This window comes from Lemur catta, chromosome 1 (assembly GCF_020740605.2).
Source record: "Lemur catta isolate mLemCat1 chromosome 1, mLemCat1.pri, whole genome shotgun sequence".
Lineage (NCBI taxonomy): Eukaryota > Metazoa > Chordata > Mammalia > Primates > Lemuridae > Lemur > Lemur catta.
In genome coordinates, this window is record NC_059128.1 from 179,254,824 (window position 1) to 179,275,341 (window position 20,518).

The window sequence follows — 20,518 nt, forward strand, 5'->3', positions numbered from 1 at the left end:
ATAAGATTATTTTGTTCATTCTAATAGCCCAGTGCCTAGGAGAGTTTCTAATAACAATTATTTTTCCTATAGATATTTAGTAAATGAATGCATTCCTCTCATATAATCCTCACAGTCCTCTTAACTATATAATTCTTGAAGGCAGAGACTATTATTCATCTTCATGCCCTAGCATCTAAATACATTGTAAACAGCACATTTAACCACTCAAGAAAAGCATATTAAATCAATTGATAGTGTACATAAGTAGGATTAGGTTCATTTTACACATTAAAAAACTTAGAAAATTAAAAAATTAGAGTACTTGCTTAAAGAGCCATGAATTGGTTAGTCTTCAAAACTATTTCACTGCACCATGGTCTCTCTCAATTTGACATCATAGGACATGAATGAGACATTGAAATCAGGATGAGCAGATGGATTAGGAAGGTTCATATCAGTAATGTAGGCCACAAAACCTGCAGCCACCAGAAAACCAGTGGTGTTTTTTTTGTTGTTTGTTTGTTTTTTCAGACAGACAGGCTCTTGCTGTTGCCCTGGGTAGAGTACATCATCATAGCTCACTGCAACCTCAACTCCTGGGCTCAAGCAACTCCCTTGCCTCAGCCTCCCAAGTAGCTGGGACTACAGACATGTGCCACACACCTGGCTAATTTTTCTATTTTTAGTAGAGATGGGGTCTTGCTCTTGCTCAGGCTGGTGGTCTCAAAGTCCTGAACTCAAGCAATCCTCCCACCTCAGCCTCCCAAAATGCTAGGATTACAGGTGTGAGCCACCATACCTGAACCAAAGAGTTCTTAACATGAATTAGAATCCTCAGTTTCCTATTTCTGAAGGAAGGTCTTTCCCCCATATTCTATCACTTGGAAACACCTTAGGAAGAGAATAGTTCTGCATTTGTTCAAAGTAAGAACATGCTCTTGTAATAAATGGGGAGAAAGGTATGCTTTACAATGTTTAAATTTTACGGAGATACTTCTCTTTTGGAATGGTGATTTGAGTGCAAATGCTTAACTCTCTAAGTTCCCACTAAAATGACAAACAAAAATATCTAGAAAAAGATTATATCAATCCTATAAACAAGCCAAATGGGGCCATATACATGCCAGAAATTTCAGGGAATTTCTGTTAGAAATACAAGTCCAGATTAAAGTAATTATGAATTCATCTGGAATTAAGAATATATAAATGAAAAAAAAATATTTAAGATAGATACAAATGGAATCAAGATTAAGGAGAAGTAGTGATCAAAAAAAAAAAGAAAATCTCTACACTGAAAACAGAATTAAAGCTTCAGATAAAAAAAAATTCAAGTAGCAGGCTAAGGTTTTCATTTTGTTTGTTTGCTTTTAATTTCAAAACCAAATTTAAAAATAATATCTACACATTTCCAAGCAGAAAAAAAGGTAGCCTCTAAAAGAAAATAATCTGTCACTGGAATTCTCTCGCTTACATAAAAGACAAAATGACAGGAAAGAATAGAGCAATGTCTTAAGGAAGAAATGTGGTACCTATCTGAAGGATAATGTGTTAGAGCAAAAGAGAAAAATAAGAATTGTAATAAAAATGTTTGAAAATGGCAAGGAAATGGTATGAAAAATGGTGGTGAGTAATAAAATTAATGAAACTTGAAATTAAGTATAAGATTGTTCTTAAAACAGTCACAAAACAAAAATTCCCCCCAAAATTCTACAAAAAGAAGAGACCCTTTTATAAAATCTAAGTCAGGAATCATCTTTAAAAAATCTTAGAGATGATGAAAAAAAAGAGTGAAAAAAACTGTTGAATTAATCTTCTTACACAAAGGGCAGGTGTACTAGTCCTGGTTCAATTTTCTCTCAGATCCAGTGTTTGCCTTACCATCGTCCACTACATATTGCAGAAAGAGAGTCCTAAACACAGTATTTCTGGCTGGAATTAACATATTAAAGACAATAAGAGGAGATAGGAGGGTAGCAGCAACTTCTATCTGGTCCACTCACAGGAGATGATATTATAAAAATTTTCCAAATTTATTATTTAACTATTGACTTCAATCTTTACACATACATTTTTTATATTGTCTAAAATTTTTCTGTGTTGTGTTGTGGCTTTTAGGTTTCATGTCTTTTAAGAAATTACCCTCCACTCCTGAATTTTACAGTGGTTTTCAATAGATTTTCATCCAAGTATTTTGCAAATCATGTATTATAAAACTCTAACATTATTCTCCTTGTAGGTAGACATTTCAGAAGATATCAACGTGAAAAACAAAAACATAAGATATTTCTAATTATATCCGATTATAGATATTTGTACAAAATTGGCAAAAATGAAACTAACGTTAGAAAAAAAATCTATGAACTACTTTGAATTAGGCAATATCTTAATATTTTTCAAGGAAAGGAATATAGTGTCATCTAAAAAGTTAAGACATCTTTGATCTAGATGCAGTCAGTCCCTGGCATGGCAAATCTCTCAGTTTTTCAGGATAATCAATATTGGCGCTGTAAAATAGGTGGATTGGATTAAACAATACTAGAGAGATTTCTTTCCATTCTAACATTCTACTATTTTTCTCAGAGTTACATATTAATCACTCAAAGAAACCAAAGGAAATAAATTTTTGGTAGCATTTCCTTTGGGGAAACCCTATGAATATAATTCCCAGTGTTAGCACTTGATTATAATAATTTCCTTTCTCTATAAGGAAAAAAGCTTGATGCAAAGATCTTAAGGACTACTGAAGTTAATTGTTGAAGTGACCAACATTATAACCTTACTCATGAGATTTCATAATTTACAAAAATTATTACCTCAGGGATATGCATTTTCAAAGGAACTCAGAAGAAACAAATGAATTATGGAAAACTGGGACAGCCTGTAGAAGCATTTTGTCAATTCTTTCCATATTATGCAACAGAGTTTCATGAGTCAAGATCAGTGTTCAAAATACACACCAGGGTAACTGAAAGTTGCACAGATTCTTAAGGATTACTGAAACTTTGGCTAATTATTTAAACACAAACAAACTAGGAAGCTTTTTCAACACCGACCAGAGCTCCATCCTCACTTGATTCTGACAATATTCCATTACTCTTCCATCAGCTTGAAAGTTTCACTAATTTTGCTGAAAGCCAGAATTTATCACAGTGCATACCCTAGGACATTAATTCCTCTAATAAATGGGACATTATTCCTCTAGTCAAAGTCTGTTATATGCCCATTCATATCAGCATCTGAATAAAATATTCTTGCTGTAATGACAGATGAGAGTTGTCTCTTCTTCCCTTTCCTGTCAATGCATGCTTTGTCTGCCTCCAAAGGATCTTTTTAAAATCTCTCTCCAGATAAAATTCATTTAAACAAGGGAGCATGGATGACACTAAGAGAAAAATTGAAAGTATCTATTTTTCAAGGTCTAACTCTAGTCTTGACCGTTTCCCTCCAAGGAATCCTTCCAGATCACTCAAGGCACAGTGTTGTCTTTCTCCTCTGAATTCATGAAACTCATTATTTATATTACTCATTTGGGAATTAATCACATTCTTGTTTTTATGTTTGTTTTCATCACAGACTCTCTTGTTTTCATATTTTACTTTCAAGCTTAGATTTCTATTTAATGTTCCAAACATTTATGTTCTTCCTTTCCAAGTAATCTCTAAAGTAGTTGAGGACAGAATTTTTGTTGCAAGTATGAGACCCAACTCCATTCAGCTTAACTAATATCAGAGGAACAGAAAGGACAGGGTGGACCTGGCCCAATGGGCATTGGAAGCTGGAATGTGGAAGACATCAAGTAATTCTTTCTGGTTGCAGATAGGAGGGGAGAAGGGGAAAGGAACTGTGTGAGGAAACTGATAATGGAAGACTGACTTTTTTTCCCCAGCAATTCACCCAGAGACAAAAGAGATCTTTCTCTCCCAGTCCACTCAAAAAAATCTTTGTGCTGAAGACTGATTGACCCATCTTGGATCACACTCTCATCTGAGGGTGGAGCACTATGAACCAGACCCTTTTATGGCTCAGCTGCAGCATCCAACAGGTGATAAAGAGAAGGAGCTGACCCATTTAGCTTGTAATGACATGGTTGTAAAGGAATATTTTCCAGGAGAATGCCACTGCTCTGGGAAGACCAAGCAATGTGTTCAGCAATATTTCATAACTAATTCTATCCTTTTCACAGATGAGATGCTCAAAAATTGTTATTCCATTATTGCACTACTAGATTTTTAACAACTTTATTGATACAGAGTTAATCTCCCTGAGATTCTGTTTTTGCATGTTTAAATTGAGCATAATAATGTCTATATCACAGAATTTTATAAAGATTAAGTATAATAATACATGTGGTAGAAACATCTAAACTAAAAACTCAGTACTAATGAAGTTAAAATTCAGATTTTTAATTTCAATGTATTATAGTCAAAATATATTTCAGTTCATACATTTGATGAAACATCCTGTGAAAGAATTATGCAAAATATAACATTTGTAAATATTGTGCACAACAGAGCTTTCTACCACTATCAAATAAGGAGTCCTTTAAGATAACCTGGCAATGGGGAATTAAGCACCAATACATTTTTTAAATTATAAATGTTTTGTAAGGAATCATTTTGAGTTGCATCATACACTTTACCCTTTTCTGAAATACAGAACACCAAATGTATTATACATCAAAAAATTTTGAGACCTTAGGTTGTTATAAGGCATTATTACATTCAGTTATAATCCTGTTACAATCTCAGTCTATAAGTTTTGTAGGTACACTTTGCCCCTCCACTAAATAAGTCCAAGATTTCTATGCTTTTTAAAATTTTTGTATCTCCTGAATCAATGGAACAGAATATACAACCCCCCAAAAAAACCGTATACATACAACCAACTAATCTTCAACAAAGGAGACAAAAACATACCCTGGGGTGCTGGGAAAATTGGATAGCCACATGCAGAAGAATAAAACTGGATCCCTATCTTACCATATACAAAAATTAACTCAAAATGGAGTTAAAACTTAAATGTAGGACTTGAAACCATAAAAATTCTAGAAGAAAACTTAGTAAAAACTATTCTAGACATTGGCCTAGGCAAAGTATTTATAACTAAGACCCCAAAGCAAATGCAACAAAAATAAAAATAAGTAAATGGGACAATTAAACTAAAAAGCTTCTGCACAGAAAAAGAAATAATCAAGAGTAAATAGACAAACTACAGAATGGGAGAAAATATTCGCAAACTATACATCTAACAAAGGACTAATATCTAGTCCTTTGGTTGTGGTACACACACACACACACACATACACATGCGCGCGCGCACACACACCATGTAATACTTCTCAACCATAGAAAAGAATGAAATAATGTCTTTTGCAGCAACTTGGGTGGAACTATAGACCATTATCATAAAAGAAGTAACTTAAAATCACTTGTACCCCCTAAATCTATTACAATTAAAAAGCATAATAAAATAAAATAAAATTTTCATTTATTTTTTGGTAGATTTTCTGAGCCCCACCTTTTTGTTAGATTATATTTTGTGAAATGGTGATTGCTGTAGTGTGTATACCTCTAACAGTAACAGCTAACAATTATTGAGTGTTTTCCATGTGCTAAACTCTGCCTAAGCACTTTACAATACTAATTCATGTAATGTGCACAACCAACCCATTATGTAAGCACTATTGTGTCACCATTTCACACATGAAGAGACTGAAGCCCAGAGGAATATGAGCTCTTAAAAACTATGCCATGCTGCTACCTGTGGCAGCCCCTGTCCTTTTTTTTAACTGGCCACCATTATTTTCCGTGGGTTTAAAAATCACAAAAAAGAAATGTGGAAAAAGTAAATGTGTTAAATATACACAAATGTTCACTAAGGGAGGGGTGAGGCCTGAGGAAGTTTTCTATGAATGACATGTACACAAATTGGACCTCAACAAATTCAAAAAAATAGAAATAATACCACGTATCTTCTCAGATCATAGTGGTATAAAATTAAAGTTCAATTCCAACAAAAATACACACCACTTCACAAAATCATGGAAATTAAACAATTTACTGTTGAATATCTATTGGGTAAAGAAGGAAATAAAGAGAGAAATCAAAACATTCTTCAAACTTAATGATAATAGGGACACAAGTTATCAAAATCTGTGGGACTCAGCAAAAGCATTCCTAAGAGGAAAACTAATAGCATTAAATGCTCATATCCAAAAAGCAGAATGTTTAAATATCAGTAATCTAATAAACAGTCTTAAGGAATTGGAAAAGGAAGAGCAAATCAACTCCAAACCTAGCAGAAGAAAAGGAATAACTAAGATCAAAGCAGAACTAAATGAAATTGAGAATAAAAGAGCTATATGGAAGATCAACAAAACTAAAAGCTGGTTTTTCGAAAAGAGAAACAAAATTGACAGCCCTCTTGCCAGACTGACAAGAACTCAAAGGGAAAGGACTCTAATAAACTCAGTTAAAAATGAAAAAGGAGAGATCACAACAGACACCTGGAAATACAAACTATTATCTTTGAATACTGTAAAAATCTATATGTACCAAAACTATATAATGTGGAGGAAATGGAAAAAATCCTGGAAACATGCAACCTCCCTAAGTTTACCCAGGAGGAAATGGAATTCCTGAACAGACCAATATCAAGCACAGAAATTGGAGCAGTAATTAAAAACCTTCCAAAAAGGAAAAGTCCTGGACCAGATGGCCACACTTCTGAGTTCTACCAAACATTCAAAGAACTCATTCCTATACTACAGAAATTATTCCACAACATTGAGGAATATGGTATCCTCCCTAACTCATTCTACAAAGCCAACATCACCTTGATATCAAAACCAGGAAAGGACACAACAACAAAAAAAGAAAACTACAGACCAATATCCCTCATGAATGTTGATGCAAAAATCCTCAACAAAATTTTAGCAAATCGATTCCAACAGCATAACAAAAAAATAATTCACCATGACCACATGGCCTTTATACCAGGTATGCAAAGCTCGTTCAACATATGCAAATCTATAAATGCAATTCACCTAATAAATAAAAGCAAGAAAAAAAGACCATATGATTCTCTCAATCAATGCAGAAAAAGCATTTGACAAAGTCCAGCACAACTTTATGATAAAAACTCTTAGCAAAATGGGCATAGACGAGACAGACCTTAAAATTATCAAGGCCAGTTATGATAAACCTACAGCCGATATCATTCTGAATGGGGAAAAATTAAAACAATTCCCACTTAGATCTGGAACCAGACAAGGATGCCCACTATCCCCACTTCTAGTCAACATAGTACTGGAAGTCCTTGCTAGAACAATTAGACAAGAGAGGGGAATGAAGGGCATCCAAATGGGGACAGAAGAGATCAAACTCTCACTCTTTGCTGATGATATATTATATCTAGAAAACCCCAAGGATTCAACCAAGAGACTTCTGGAATTGATAAATGAATTCAGTAAAGTCTCAGGATACAAAATTAATACACACAAATCAGAGGCATTCTTATACACCAGTAACAGTCAAGCTGAAATTCAAATAAAAAATGCAATACCTTTCACAATAGCCTCAAAGAAAATCAGATATCTAGGTATATGTTTAATGAAAGAGGTGAGAGACATATACAAGGATTCAAGGATCTAGACTCAGAAGAATCAAGTATGATACACTTGAGAGAAAAATTCTGAAAGGCTAAAGTATTAGACAAAGATGGACACCTGCCTTTTTCAAAACTGATCCACTCAGATGACCTTGAAAAACAATCTATTAATATTGTATCATTTATCAGATATAGCACTCTATGAAGACTTTAAAATTTTTTTTTATTTAATCAGAAAAAATGACTAACCCAATATGTCTGTGGGAAGAATTTTTTAAAGTATATACAATGTTCTCTAGATAGGACAATCAGGAAGAAAATTTCTGGTTTGACATTGGGAGATATATAATCTTCATGATATTGCTAAGAGGTAAAGACACAGATCATCATACATTAAAATTATCTTAAATTGATATGATGATGGTAAAAATAGTTGAATATTCCATTCAAAATGCTACTGCCAGGTGAATTGCCCACTATGTTTTCAATGGTGGCTAGAGAAGTCTATGTACTCTTTTTCCCTTTTTTTTTTTTTTTTTTTGCTAACCAATAACAACATTTTTTTTTTCAAATATTTGAGAATATAGTGAATAATCACTCTAATTCTGAAGAAGAGAGATTTGGGTGGGCAGTATGATTCAACATGGTTCACATTTCCAAGTTACAAAGAGTAGCTGTAATAAACTTCTGTATACCTGAGATGGGATGGGCTTTGTGTTGTTTTATTTTGTGGACTCTGAGGCATAAAGCTGACTCTTTTTTACATATGGAATTTTACCTAAATTTGATCACATCAAATAGACTGAGCTATTCAGAATTTTTTTAATTAAAAAAGAAAAATATATTGTTTTGTTTTCACCTCTCCCCTCCTCTTCATCTCCCCCTTTCCTCAGACATGTCCTAGCCCATTCAAGACAATGCATGTTGATACCATGTATACATTCCTTTTTGTTTACTCCATTCCCCACCCTCCCCCGCCTTTTTTTTTTTTGAGACAGAGTCTCATTCTGTTGCCCAGGCTACAGTGCCATGGCTTCAACCTAGCTCACAGCAACCTCAAACTCCTGGTCTCAAGCAATTCTCCTCCCTGAGTCTCCTGAGTAGCTGGGACTACAGGCGCATGCCACCACACCCACTAATTTTTACCATTTTTGGTAGAGATGGGGTCTCGCTCTTGTTCAGGCAGAACTTGAACTCCTGAGCTCAAACAATCCTCCTGTCTCGGCCTCCCAGAATGCTGGGATTTACAGGCATGAGCCACCGCACCCAGTCACTTTTTTTCATTTTCATATAAACATATGTATGTGCATATTATGTATATACACATTTGCTTGTATAAATATATATAGATACATAAATACAAGTACCATTACACAGATATAGATATACATATTTGCTGTTATTTTTTGTGCAAAATTCTCTGCTTCTTGCTTTGTTCTGGGAGTTGATTTTATTTTCCAGATTTTGCCACTACTAACAATGCTGAAGTACCCATGCTTGAGTATATATATTATTATGTTTTGATGCTGCTATTTCTTTAAGATAAATTCCCAGAAGTAAGACTTCTTGGTCAGAGGGTTATGTGTATTTTTCCTTGTAAAACATATTGCCAAATTGCTTTCCTCAAAAAACTGGAAATTTTCACATTTGATTCCTTTCAGTATTATTGAGAGCATTGAGTACTGGAGTTTTAAAATGTTTTCCAGTCTGACAAGCATGCAAGAATATCTCCTTATTAATTTGCACTTCCCTAACTAGTAGTGAGGTTAACCATTTTTTCATGTTTGTTGGCCATTTAAATTTGCTGTTCTATGACCTTTCTCTTCATATTCTTTGACAATTTTTCTATTGGTTTGTATGTTTTTCTTGAGAATTCTTGAAATCATGTTACATAAATATCAATCCTTAGGCTATCATCTAGTTTGCAAACTTTTTTCCAAATCTATCATTTATCTATTGATTTTAACATTTCCTCTTTCAAGTGTTAAAAATGTTATCAATCATTTCTATATATTTTTAGTAGCTTCTGAATTTCTAGTGTTGGTTAAGAAAATTTTCCTAACTTTGAAATATATATGTAGACTCCCAGATATTTTTCCAAGATATTCATTGTTTAATTTTCATATTTAAATATTAAGCTATCTGGAAGATGTTTTTGGCAAATGACAAAGGCACAATTTTACATATTTTTTTCATATGGCAGCCACTTTTGCCACATTATTTCTGCCTGTACCATCCTACTCAGTAGAAAGTCTACTTTTGTCATATTTAAATTCTCATTTGTGCTAGAATCTATTTCTGGTTTGTGTATTTCATTCCACTGGTCTATTTGCTTATACCCTTAGATTACCATTGATTTGTAGCTTAATAATATTCTCTGGATCTATAAAGAAAGGCTCCTCTTATTCTTCATTTTTTTACAAGCTTTTGGCTATTGATGACTATTATTCTGTATAAAATTTAAGATCATTTTATTCATTTATTTTTGAAAGCCCCATTGATATTTGTATAGGATTTATAGAAAAAGAGCATTTTTTTTTACATAAATTCTTCAGGAAGGTAATTTTTACCTTAGGTTTAGTTTTCTTTTTCTTATTTTTACAGGAAACACTCATATAAACTGGCCTACAGGGAGAGACTTTTATTTGAAGTATGAATTGTGATATAAATCTTTGGAATAATTCTGGCAATGTGACATTTATTCCTCTGTGTACACACAGAAAACAGAAGGTTAAGTTTCCATAGAAAACAAAAAAGAAAACATTTCATTTTATTACTTCTCTTGTATCTCAAGGGAATAATTCTTCACAATGTTTTGGGGTCAAGAATGGGGATACAGAGGAAGAAAATGTCATATTTTTCCTTATTTTCATAATTGACATGTATATTATCTAACATCCTTTTTTGCTTGTGGTCTGGCATAGTTTACTGAAAGGCATACTAATACACAATTAGGATATACTTCAGCCTGAGACATTTGGCCAAATATCATATAAGAGATCTTAGAATTCAACACATCTGTTCTGAAAGCAAGTAAGAATATCTTCATATTCTAATTTTCATTAGGATTACATATATTTGTTTATTTTGCAAACAGCCTTGACATTTTGTGATACTTCGGGTCTTTGAAAAAACTACATTTGATTGTAATTAAGAATACCATTTTGTGATTTAATGGAAAGGGCACAGGTTTGGCACTTTACAGACTTGAATTCAAATGCTGACTCTACTGTGTGATATTAGGCAAGTTTTGTAACCATTTTGAGCCTTGGATTCCTCTTGTTTAAGTTAATGCTAATTTTAGAAAACTTTTGGGTAATTACAAGAATTTGATGGGACCAAAAGATCTAGTACCATGCCTAGAAATCATGAGATTCTAAATATACTTTTGTTAATAGTAGGAAATAAGCTTTATTCATAACAGTTTCACTGTATGTCTACTTATTTATTGTTATTAAAAATAAGGTCTCATCTATATTTTCCTAACAGGGCTATACAATTTGATTTTTAAAATCCATTAACTGTTTCACTAAAGATAAATATACTTATCACTAATTATGAGCCAGGTACCATCCTACACACTGAGGATACAAAGGTAAATAAAACAGGTGGGCTCTTTTCTCTGGTGGAGCTTACATTTAAGGAGGAAACATATATAAAACAAAGAAATAATCAAAATAACTATGAATTTTGAAAAGTGTTATAAAAGAAATAATATGACAGAGTAACTCAGTAATGTACAGCAGTTAACATGTTTGAAAGTTCTATCTGAATAGTTTAAAAGTGTTCATAATATATATGCTATTTTATTTCAAGCATGAAATTTTTTAAAATTAAGAAATACAGATATGCTTTAAAAGAATTTATTAAATAATTGGTAATTAGTACATCAATTACTTAATGGGTGCTTCAATTAACACAATACTTTTGAGGCATTAGTATGTTCTAATTACATATGTACTTTATTAGGTCCTGGAAATGCAGAGATTTATAAAACTCAGACCATTTCCTCAATATAAATAACTAAAACACTGTGATTAAGGCTATATTAAGGATTTGCATAATGTGTTACAGGATTACAGGGAAGAGTGCTTGAAAATGCACCTTTCAACAAATAAGCATCCACAACAGTCTTATGCTTATAAACTTTTAATAAAAACTTTGGTCATAGTAAAATAGTAACACCTGTACTTCCCTTAAGTACCAAACCATTTACTCCTTGGAGAAGGACTTACTGAAATTCAACAGCATGTCTTCTCTTTTTTGTTTCTCTTTACACGTCTTTTCAAATGTCATTTTTATTTCTTCTCTCACACTAACCAAGTGAAGATATTTGCTTGAAAACAAACTCTTGGAAGAGGCCCTGCTTTCAAAGCACATTCTCTTTCACTCGGGGAGATGAGAAGAGAAAGTGGCCCTCATCAAATTCAGGAGAAACTCTCACTGCCTGATTGGGATCTGCTCCTGCTCACATACTCTCCATATCAATCAGGAAATCACTGCTTCCTCATTTACCCAAACCAAATGACATACTTAAGTTTCCTTACATCCTGCTGTATACCAGTGTCTTCTGGGTCCCCTTGTGTCTGCATTTTCATGGCGACTTTCCTAGATCACATCCTTATCAGGCTTATCTAGGATAATAGCTATGGCTGCCCACCATTCCTTCACAATATCAATCCATACTTTCAGTCTACTGAAGATAATTTTTAAGTGCCAAAGTATAATGTTATTACCCTACCCATTACCTCCATGAAAAAAATAGTAATAATCCAAACTCCTGCCCTGCCTTCCTTCTGGCTGCATGGCCGCAACTGCTCTACAATCCTGATACAAGCGATTTACCATTATTGCAGAACATCCCAGACTCTTCCACTTGTCCATGGAACATTCTTGACTCCTTTAACCACCTGAAAAACTCAGACCTGCAGGTGGAGTGTAAACGTGCCCTCATTTGGGATGTCTTCCTCTCAGTCCCAAGTAGAGCAGTGGCTGCTTCCTCTGTGCTCACATTGTTGCACGCACGTCGATTATCAGCATCGGCTCCAGGCGGTGAGCTCCTCATCGATGGGAACTATGCCTCAGTCACCTGGGTATCTAGCACAGTGCTTCCTAAGAAGGAAAATTTCCTGACTCCTCTCCTAACTTGATAGTCCATTTCAATATGAAATAAATTTACAGGCAACTCATACTTTGACCGTTGGAGCCATTTACCAAATGTGTGGTTACCAAGAAGAGGAGAAATGGCTCTCTGCAGATCTTTATACTTACTGTGAAGACTAGTAACTTTGCCATCGCTAGAAACAAAGGAATTAGTCAAGCAAGCCTTCTGGATTTAGGACCTTGCCTGCAAATATGAAGAAGAAGATACTAGATAGTAGTACACAGTAGGATGGTAAATGCGATTTACTAATAAACCACAAATTCCCAAAATGTAGCTTCAATTAAAAATTATGTTTAAAGGTATCAACCTCTTTAACAATATAACAAACCGTTTTTGAGTATTCAATAATAGCATCAAGCTGACTTACATATATGGTCACAGTCCATATCTTTTCATTCCCATTGAGATGAAAGGTAGCCAAGAACATAAATAGACACATATTTGCAAGGTCTTATATGGAAAAATTACCATTAGTGGAATAAGTTTTGAGTTATTAGCAAGGAATTGCCTCACTGGTCCATATTTAAAGGAGAGGGAATCTATTTTTTATGCTGTTTCATCACATTAGCCTCAGGGGAAAATGACGTTCAGATAAGTCTACGTCTCAGGTCCATCATAATTGCAATACTATGAGGATTTTCTTGAGAGAAAAAGTTAAGAAACATTCCATAAAGCAAATACGATGAGTAAACACACTTTAATATGCCAGCTATTTCCCAGAACTTGAATATTCTTATCCAGGAACAACCCAATAACATGAGCAATATACTTTCAAATGGAGAAAGAACAAAATGTTACATGCTGAGCAATTTTCTCTCTCTATTTTATTTTCAGAAAATCCTACTCTTTCATTGGGTATGTAATCTTCAATATTAATTTCTTCCTGCACCTAAAATTTTCACTACATTACAAATGTTTCTCTTCATTTCCCTTGTCTACCTGGGACCTGACAGTGCCTTATTTAGAACGTCTTCTTGTGCTTTTCTGTTTTTTAATCTAACACTTTCCTCTACCAACAAAAGTTAAAAAAAAAAAAAGCCCTAAACCTTCTAGCAACTCTAATATTAAACTCCACTTATAGTCCACTGGCCACCTCAGTTTGGAAAAGTTATATATCCATCTTTCTCTTTTTAATTAAAATGGGGAAGGGATAAGAACAATGATAACTAAATCAAACTACTTAGACCATTAACTGCTATTTTAAAAATACCAAAACACAGGCTACCCCAAACACCACCTATTTCTCAAACTCCTACTCCAGTTGTACACAGGACCTATCATTCCACCCTTTACTTAGTCTACATACTTGAATTGCCCTCACCTGCACCAGGCATCATGCACAAGTTTAGCACAATGTGAGTAGACACATCTGACTTAAAATAAATGTTTCATTTCATTTTCTTTTATATATTTATTATTACAAAAATTTCTGCCAACTCAATATGCATTATCAACAGTATGTTTATAAAGATAAAAGTTTATATAATTGGGCCAAAGTGGGGCTGTGGTCAGGTTGACGGCTGATTTTAATGAGGACTCAGATGGCGATCCACTGCCCTGTAGGAAAGAACTTTGTGGTTGGCAAAGTTCTACATTGAGGTCCTTAATGTGAGTTGGTTTTTTGTCTCCAAAACTCCTGGTACAATGTCACATCAAAGACTCTTAGTAAACAAACAAATGTACAACTTTTTGAAGTTATGTCTTATTACATCAATCAACAAGAACTGCTCACATTATTTACCATGAAAAAATTTTTAAGGAGGGACAAGGATTAGAGACAAATATATTTCACACTTGGATTTTTATTTAAATTACATTTATTTTAATCACCTTTGACATATCCTGTTACTACATTTGTTTCTTATTCCATTTTAAGTATTAATAACTTTCTGGATCTTTTTATAAAAACTCTTATTATAAGAAATAATTAATTCCTAAAATAAACTTTTTTCATAGAAAAAACTACATTTGATTTTCTGAAGTATTTGCATTTTAAATATGAAACAAAAGGAGTACGTGTTAAATTAAAATGCCCTCAAAATGTTGCCTTTGAAAATTTTCAGTTTTAACTTTTGCACTATTTCTCTAAAATGTGTTTTTATAACATAGGTCCCTCTTTAGTTACAATTAGAATCATTTTCTCACATGTATCTTTTTGAATGATTAAACTCAACATTCATGGATTACCTACCTGTCCAAGGCAGTTCCTGATTTTCTAATGATTTGAAATATAATATTTTTTTAAAGTATGTGAGTTAAGAAACAGTGAATCAGTTCAGCTCACAATGAGTTATTTCCAGTTCACTATTTCAATCAGAGCTAACTTAGTGAAAATTACTGGGTAGGTCTGAAGTTTAAAAATGAGTTAATAAAGTAAATATAATTCTGAGGTTTGAGATACTTGAGCTGATTCACATTGGATGCAATGTTCTATGTATTATTATGTTACAGTTACAACCTGAGTGATTTAGAATGATTTGTTCAAACAATTTACCACTTCAATATAGATAGAAAGCTAAACAAAAAATTTCATCCCCTTACTTTTTTTGTTCCTTAGTACAAGATATGTGAGTTTATGTACTTACATTGAATGTGTGTTTATTCATGCATTCCGTCAGCAAAATTAGACCAATTACTTACCAGAAACTGTGCTAGGCCCTGGAAAAATGAAGAAAAAGGCAATGGAAAAAAAACAGACAAAAGCAAATTTAAAAATATATTATCATTGCACATTGCACATCATAGGTCTTCAATGGATATAGTGAGCAGGAGGCATGTGCCTTTTTAGATAAGAACAACTTTATAGCAATGGTCAAGTTACCTGCCTCTATTAATTACTTTGACTAAACAGCAAATCAAAAGCCCAGGTTTACACATACTTGCCGACAATTCTACATCTTCAAATAACCGCTAACCTATTTAGAGGACCAAGTTGTGGTTAAAGAAAAAGAAAAGAAAAAGAAAAAAATATCTAAAAATTCTGGAAAAGGATAAAATAAATTTCTTTTAAAGAATCTATATAGGAATAAAGGAAATACTCAGGGGCTGCTATCAAGGAGAAAAGTAAACTTTAGAGTGAGGAAAACAAACTGATTCTGGGAATATCCTGGCAGGAGGAGCTGATCTCCACAATAAAGGACTTATGGAATGAAGCCTTAATTCCAAGCAATGCAGGAAATGGGAGCAAAACTCCCACAAAATGCTGTGACGCTCCAAGAACTACATCTTCAATGAAAAAAAAATGAATGAATGAATGATTAAGAAGTTTATATGCACACAGAAATGAGAAGAAAACTTGTTTCCCTCAGTCTAGGCCCGACAGTCTAAGATGAGACTTTCTGAGAGAATGTGTAACCATAGGCCAGGTTTAGATAAAAAACTGACAAATCTGTAGAGAAAGCATAACAAGCATTGACCATGTAGATGCCAGGCGTGATGGCTCACGCCTGTAATCCTAGTAGTCCAAGGCAGGAGGATCGCTTGAGGTCAGGAGTTTAAGACCAGTCTGAACAAAAGAGAGACCCTGTCTCTACTAAAAATGGAAAAAAATTAGCTGGGCATGGTGGCAGACACCTGTGGTCCCAGCTACTTGGGAGACTGAGGCAGAAGAATAGCTTGAGCCCAGGAATTTGAGGTTGCTCTGAGCTAGGCTGAGGCCCTGGCACTCTAGCCTGGTAGCCTGCACAACAGAGCAAGACTCTGTCTCAAAAAAAAAAAAAAACAGTGTAGAGATAAGATGTTGGACAACAATAACATGTATGATAAAAGAGAGATACTCAGAATTCAGGATTTCTGAAAATTTAATTTTTTTTCAAAAAGAGAATAGTAATACTAACTTGAGTTTTAAGTTTCAAAGTTCCAGGTGTAAATATTAATGGAAAAAGAAATTTTAAAAATCTCAAATAAGGCAGAAAATGAAGAGAAAATAGACACGCTGAAAAAATAAGTTAAATAGAAACCTAATAAAATGATAGAAAGAAATTCATATATAAATAATCAAATGAAAGTTAATAGACAAAACTGACTAATTAAAAGAGATCATTGGCTGAATTAAATACACAGCTTCATGTAACATAAAAAATACATAAATATGTTTAAATGTAAAGATATAAAGACACCAAAAAGATAAAGAAATGGGAAAGAATGTATCAGGCATCAATAAGTATTAAAGCATCAAAGAACACAGACCACATTCTTTTTTTTTTTTATTTCAGGATATTAAGAGGGTACAAACATTTTGGTTACATTTTATGTCTTTGCCTCACCCAAGCAAGGATTAGAGGCATGCCCTTGCCCTCTACAATGCTCACCACATCCATTAGTTGTGAGTTTACCCCCCCAACCCCCTAATCCCTGAAGAATATTACTACCGTGTGAGCACCATAGTGTTGATCAGTCAGTGCCAATTTGATGGCAAGTACATGTGGAGCCTATTCTTCCGATCTTGTGACACCTCACTTCAGATGATGGACTCAAGCTCTAGCCACGAAAATATAAGAGGTACTAGATCACTGTCATTTCTTATAATTGAGTAATATTCCATTGTATACATATACCAAATTTTAATAATCCACTCATGAATTGACGGGCACTTGGGTTGTTTCCACATCCTTGAAATAGTGAATTGTGCTGCCATAAATATTCAGGTGCAGATGTCTTTATTATAGAATGTCTTTTGCTCTTTGGGGTAGATGCCTATTAGCGCTATTGCTGGATTGAATGGTATTTCTATTTTTAGCTCTTTGAGGTATCTCCAAATTCTCTTCCACAGAGCTTGCACTAGTTTGCAGTCCCACCAGCAGTGTAAGAAGTGTTCCTGTCTTACCACATCCTCACCAGCATTTGTTGTTTCGGGATTTTTAAAAACCAACAAGAAAAAATCAAACAACCCCATCAATAAATGGGCAAAGGAAATAAACAGAAACTTTTCAAAAGAAGACAGGATAATGGTCAGCAAACATATAAAAAAATGTTCAACATCTTTAATCATTAGAGAAATGCAAATCAAAACCACAATGAGATATCACCTAACTCCAGTGAGATTGGCCTCTATCAAAAAATCACAGACCACATTCTTTAGCCAAATACAATTAAGACAGAAATATGTTACAAACATATAACAAATAAAAAATACATTTTGAGGTTTTTAACATGCACTTGTAAATAACAGAGAAGTCAAGAATAAATCATAACAGAGATTGTAATATGAATGAACAGTAATGAAAACATCGTTTCTGAAATACCACTACAGTGGTAGATAGTGAGGACATTACAGATTTAACAAGTATGTTAGACAAGATGAAAAGCTTGAGAGAAGTTATTTTCAGGAAGTAGAAAAAAATAAAATAAGCCAAAGAAAGTGAAATGAAGGTAATAAAAGGATAAAAATAAAAATGGAGTTCTGTTTCTGGTTATATGGTAGGCCAAACATTCTTGTTGAAAACAACTAAAATGGGGCTAGACACACAGCAGATAATACATAGATGATAGATAATAATTTTTCCATGAAATCATCAAATTCTAATAAGAAATCACTAGGCCACAATCTATAGAGGAAAGCAAACTTAATTCACTTTTTGCCCTGAAGGATTTTGTTTACCCATGCATAATCAAGCCTCATATTGGTGACTTTATGGGGCAAGAGACAACACAAAACCCAAGGACTACATAACAACAATAATAATAATAGTAATAGTGCTAGCAAATACATAGCACTTCCTAAATGTACTGTTGTGGACATATTACAAATATTAACTTTTATTACCCTCACCAAAACCCAATGAATCCACTGCTGTTAATATTACCTCCACTTCAAAGACAGGAAACCTTGGCACAGTGTCAAGCAATGGGAGGTGTACTAGGAGACCCTCCTCCCCCATAAAGTTGGGACTGTAAAGTATATTCTTAATATGAGTGTTAATTATACAGAATAAATGCCTCCTCACAGGCAACAGCAAGGAAAGTAGCTTTGGCACTGGGTAAACAAAATAATTGCCAGTCCTAACGGAACATCTTTATCAGGTTTTCAACAACTCCCTCAACAAAATGTCCAAGAAAAATGAGCAGCTCAGAGGCAAAGATAACAGACACAAATAAAACAAGGCACACAAGTGAGAAAAATGCAGAAAGGGTAGGCAATAGAAACTGAAGATTTAGGAATCACAAGATAAAAATTATAGATTGACTACACTTACTACATTTAAAGGAAAAAAAGCCAAGTTAGAAAATATTTGCATGGGACAAGAAACATAAATGTGAAAAAAGTAAAATTATAATATGTTGAACAGATAACACAGAATGGTGCCTGTATAACCTCTGAATGAATATAAAAAGTGCAAATTACAGAGAAAAAGACTGATAAAAATTGATCATATTAAAATGAAAAATTTATTCTATTTAAAAGATACCATAAGGAGGGTAAAAAGAAGCTACAAATTGGGATAATCCATTTGTAAAGCATTTAATTTATAAAATTTTAGTATCCAGAGTATATACATGACATCAGTACAAATCAGTAAGCGTATAAATCAGTAAGAAAGACATTGATAGAGAAGTAAGTGGCATAGTTTGGATGTTTGTCCTTCCAAACCTCATGCTGAAATAAAGTTTAACACCCAGTGTTGGAGGTGGGGCCCAATGGAAAGTTTTCAAGTCATGGGGGCAGATCCCTCATGAATAGATTAATCTCCTCCCTGAGTTGAGGGCTGAGTGAGTTCTTGCTCTATTAATTCCCATGAATTTTGGTTGTTAAAAAGAGCCTAGCACCTTCCCAGCTCTGTCTTGCTTGCTTTCTCACTATGTGATCTGCACACTCCAGCTTCCCTTCACCTTCCACTCTGGAAGCTTCCTGAGGACCTCATCAGAAGCAGGTGTTAGCACTGTGCTTTTTGTATAGCCTGCAGAACTGTGAACCAAATAAACCTTTTTTCTTAATAAATTACCCAGCTTCAGGTATTCCTTTATAGCAACACTAAATAGACTAAGAGAGTGGGTAAAAAGCTTGAATGGACATTTTATTGAAAAGAAAAAAAATGTGTATTTTTCATAAACATGTGAAAACATCTTCACCTCAGGAGTCATCAGAGCTGCAAATTAAAACAAAAATAAAATATATTTTTCCCACAGAGGAGATTGGCAGTAATTTAAAGGTTAACAACATCAAGTCTCAGTAAGAAGAATGAACTTGAACAATTAGATGCCACTGTAAGGAATGTAAATTGATGAAAGAAACTGGAAAACAATTTAGCATCATCTAATAAAATATGGAATGTTCATTCCTTATGACTCAGCAATTCTACCACTAGGAATGAATTCAAGCCTATAGAGTCTAGGGAAACTTGCCCATGTATGCAAGGAAACTGACACAAATGTTAATAACAGCACTGATTTTTTTTAAGAACAAACATATCCATTAAAAGTTGACTAATTAAATAAATTGTGGCATAAGCACAAATGCAATATTATACAGCTATCTGTATCAATACTGACAATTATAAAAAATAATAAGTTGTACTACTTCCTTGACAGAGAACATATATTATGGTTTCATTTATGTAAAGACAAAAAAGGGATATGGAATCTATAAAGTTAAGTTTTGAGTGGGAGGGAAGTGCTTGTATGGGGAGAGAAGAACAGATGAGATTTATAAGGTAATGGCAATGTGCCTCCTTCTTGAATTAGGTGGTGTATACATTCTTATAATATTATTATTCAGACCTTATAAATATGTGGTGATATGAAATTAATAGTTAATATGAATAATTT